Raw genomic sequence first — 4,846 nt, 5'->3', positions numbered from 1 at the left:
ATCTTCTCCTGTGTGTAGCTACACTATCGATAAACCAATGTGTACGTTTTTTCTTTTTTTGCCAAGAAAAGAAAGAATGTTGTCAAACGTCACAAAATGAAATCAGCTTCCGGTTGTACCTTTCAAACCAAACCAGTATAATGAAGCTGGATGGCCCTGTTTCTTGATGTGACTATTATTTTGAAATTCCAATTACCGAACTTTTGGTATTTCTCTCCTAGACTCAGACGTTTACTTATTAACCATGATGGAAATACTAAGCCTTTCTCAATTCACAGTTTGCACTTCCTAGCCTACAGTGTCTTCTCAAGGTCTGAGATATTCCCTGAATTTTAAATAATTTCCTCCTATTACTTTGGTATATAATAATAATAATAATAATAATATTGATAATAATAATAATAATAATAATAATAAACTTTATTTATATAGCACCTTTCATGCTTGACGCAGCCCAAAGTGCTTTACTGAGTATGACAAATAATCACAATAACAAATGAGGAACATATGTTACTTACTCTTATCCTCTACAATGCAGCTTACATTTGCCTAGTTTTTCAAGATATTTGTGTTAGGAATGTAGGACATGAGTAGGCAAATACATTTACAACATATACATTTAGTATTTTCTACTCCTTATATCTGCTTTGTTTCCCAAGTACTGGTGACATGCACTGCATTTAAAAAAATAAGTGATCTGATTTGACTTTTTTTTTTTAAGTCAATCAAGGTTTTTAATTTGTCTAGTTTTGATAAATGATCACATTTCAACTCATTTCAGCTTTTGATGTCCTCAGGCAAACTCCTTTTTTTCTGAGGTTGATAGATTGAGTGCCTCACTGGTCTAGCCACATTGTAGTTACACCATTCAACCAGAGAGTGGCAGCGCCTCGTCAAAGACTGAAGGATCAGGTTCTCACGGAGTGTGCTTTGCTTGCTTGTTTTTGGCCAAAAACATTATACCACTAGTCTTCAACCTAAAACTGAAACTTGGAGTCAGTCCATTAGATATCTGCAGTTTAATATCAACCTGCAAGATGTTTAATAAATGATATATTCCATAAACATTTCACTAATCCAGATATTTCCTATGTGTACCTGTCCTGATTAAATAGATGTCTCATACATCGTAACAAAACTGTAGTATGGTATATTCACCTTGGGAAGGCATTATATTTAATTAACGAAAGATTGTAAAGACCATGCACACAAGCATATAACAGGACTGCTGATGTCACAACAGCAACCTCTGAAAATAAAACACAATCAAACATTAGAATGGTTTACCACTTAACTCAGAAAAGCTCAATTATCAGTAAGACATTGTGAGGAGCTACACGGATAAAATAAGAATATTAAAGTCCTTGTCGGGGATATCCAGAGATTAACCTTGATGCTCCTGAGTACCTTTCTTGCCCAAAGCGTTTAACATTTGACCATTATGTTTGGCAAGCAGTGCCACGTTTGCTCTAGACTTGAATTCTACAATAGGCTTAAAGATTAATGTCCTCTTTCTCTATTTGGCTAATTAGCAGCCTCTGCCATTAAAACACATTCTCATAATTCAATCACTTTGTCCCTGCAGGCTCTTCCTCTGACGCTGAGAGAAATTAGCCACGAACAAAACTAACACTGATCTTCATTAGAGAGCTATTTGCTTTGTCCACTTTATATGGAAATAACTGCTCTTTAATGTAAATTAGTCACAATACAGTAAGCTCCTCATCCAGTGCTTTACAATCCATTTGTGTCAAAAGGAGACAATGTTGGACAATCAGCTGGACTCTGTTTGTGTGTGCATGCACATGTGTGTGTGTTAGTGTAAGTAGGAATAATAATCAGGTCAGAAGTTAGGGTATTGTTCGAATAGTCAGTCAAGGTTAAGGTTCAAGGCCATCTATTCAATATTACATTATTATAGTGTAGTGAGTACACAACCTGTCTTTGTGTACGTGTAAGGGTGTCTTTTTGTCTATCCTGTTGCTCTGCAGCCACTAAAACGGCACTCATATAACACATCACACATGACATATAAAGAGGATCCATGACACACACACACACACACACACACACACACACACACACACACACACACACACACACACACACACACACACACACACACACACACACACCACACACACACACACACACACACACACACACACACACACACACACACACACACACACACACACACACACACACACACACACACACACACACACACACACACACACATCCCAGTCTCTGTTTTACCATTTTGTAATTTGACAAAAGCAATCCTAAACCTAGGGTATGATAATCGGGGTGGGTTGTCATTGAACAGTGGGACATTCATAACAAGTGCAATCGCATGTTTATTTTAGCAGAGTTTTATAGACCCCTTGTTTTTAGCATGCAGCTCTGATTAATTATTGTGTTTGTCTGTGTATTGTCTCTGTGTGTGTCCATACAAACACAGTGCAGACAGTCTACTGGGATGCGGCCAGCAGTTATCGTCTCACCTTCTGTTTTCTGACAAACATCACAAACACATGAGCCAGCCCAGGGGATACGACTAGACAAAAGCAATCAAGTCCTATCATTGAATTAACAACATATTGCTATGTTGTATTGCAAAAGCAATTATCCCCTATCTCATGATACAAAGCCATGCACACACATGCAAGCGCTCTCATACTCAATTAAAGTGGTGATGGCAGCACTCCGCTGTGAAAATGATTGCATTTCAATCGGCATGACTCTTTGAGTCCACAGAGCAGTATTATGTATGCTAATGCGAGCTGTAAAGACGGGTCTGGGGTTAGGTTGGGGCCCCCGGAGCAATTACACTGCCTCAGAGTCCGGACAAGACACTGTGTCCCTGGGCATGCAAGGCACTTTTACGGGCTTTTCCATATTAAAAGTATATTTTTACATCATAGGGGTATGCATGTTCAAATATAAAAGCTTAATAGATACCTAAGGGATAGATCGATGCAATGGGGCATTATTGGCCTGATGAATATTGTTATGAATTAAGGAAAATGTTCTGGTTTCATAGCGAGACAGTTATATATGTTTATATTTTACAAAATGTCAAGGGTCAGTCAAGAGCAGTAACCCTGTAGGCTGGGAGCAGGACTGCAGTGTTTTGCTCAGAAGCACTTTGGTAGAATTACTGGAATAGTTTGTATATTTTGAAGTGAGGTTGTCTGAGGGACTAATCCATTATGGGTTTGTAACCTACGGGAGATAGTGCTCGACATGCCCTTTTGGGAAAACAGTACCAGAGCAGAAGCTGAGCAATGTACTGCTGAGGATGGGGGAGCAGCTATTTAGGCCACCTTGAAAAAGGCCAACCTGATAAATAAGCGTATTACTTTAATATGTTATTGCATTACCTTGCCAACAGCTCGTTCTGCCTGTGGACTGAAGCAGTTTTTCTATGCTTTGTTTAAAGCAATCTGAATCCATTGACATTTTATTTTTATTTATTTTTTACCTAACAGAAAACTGGAGATGCTACTCTGCCTCTGCCTCATTCTAGTAGTTTGTTTGTGTTATTGTGTGAATTGCTGAATTCAAACTAAGCATGGAACTAACCAATGTAAAAGGTACAATTACTCTTTTCTTCAATGGAGTAAAAAGTAAAAGGATAGATGAATATAACTGCCTCAGATGCCTGCCTATTCAAGGTTCTATGTGTCTGTGTCTTGATCCAATTGTGAAATGTGTGGAACAATCTCATGGTAATTACTCAAGATAATCAATGGTCTTCTCTGTCAACAGCGTAGTAAAAAGTATTCGCATTGAAAATAATGATAAAGGTGAACTGACCTTTTTAAAAGACAAGACTGTAACTTAATATTCACTATCAAATGGGTTTCAATAAGGGTACTACCATCAAACAACTAAATCAAAGTTTTAAATGCATACCCCCGATTTTTTTTAAATGTTTTGTTTTGCATTTATATTCAAAGCTTTTTTTACCACAAGCGTTAGAATGACACACCGTTTGATGTAATGTTATAGAGGCATCATTACCACTTCAGAGGCTTTTCCATTGATGCTTATTATTAATTGAGGTATCGGGTTCATTTAAAGAGCAATTCAAGATAATTATTGTAATCAAACACAATTAGTCCATACAGTGTACTGTGACACAAACTAAAGCAACGTGTTTAATTGTTTATGTTATTCCTAATGTAGTTTATAATTTTCTTGTACTAACATTAGTCGCAGAACACAGAGGACGTACTGAAACTAGTTAAACCGTTCAGCACTAGAGATTAGTATTAATCAGAACTGCACATTACCAAAGCCCTGCAGGATTTATCAGCTTATTAACTCCTGGTGTTTAAGAGCTCGTAATAGCTTTGACCGGTTATATTTATTAGGTTCATTTCTACAGATTTAATTGATACATGAATATTTTAATGTTTACCCTTAACATACTGTATAAGGCCGTTGGGAAACTGACGGTAAAGTATATCCTCTTCCTGTGAAACCCCTTGAAAGCCACTTATTTTTATTGTATCGTATGAAAATATTTTAATTATTCAATTGATTCATAGTTTAATCAGACTTTTAGATTAGCTTGATTATTCTGGAGCTGGAATATAAATGTGAATTACTGATAATTGTACAGTAGGTGAGAATACATGAGATAAGTGGATAAGTGTTGAGAATGTGTTTTATTGTCTTGTGTTTTTCTCTTGGCGATACTCTTCAAAAAAGCTACATGCTTTTGTACGAACAAGCACCAGATTTTCTTTTTTGTTGGCCTTGTAAAAAGGACAGGTGCTTATAGGAAAAGGTCTTGCATTGAACACTCTGTTCTCTTCCATGCAGCCATGGCACT

The sequence above is a fragment of the Pseudochaenichthys georgianus genome, chromosome 21, assembly GCF_902827115.2.
Source record: "Pseudochaenichthys georgianus chromosome 21, fPseGeo1.2, whole genome shotgun sequence".
Classification (NCBI taxonomy): Eukaryota; Metazoa; Chordata; class Actinopteri; order Perciformes; family Channichthyidae; genus Pseudochaenichthys; species Pseudochaenichthys georgianus.
Note: the sequence above shows the minus strand (reverse complement) of the source record.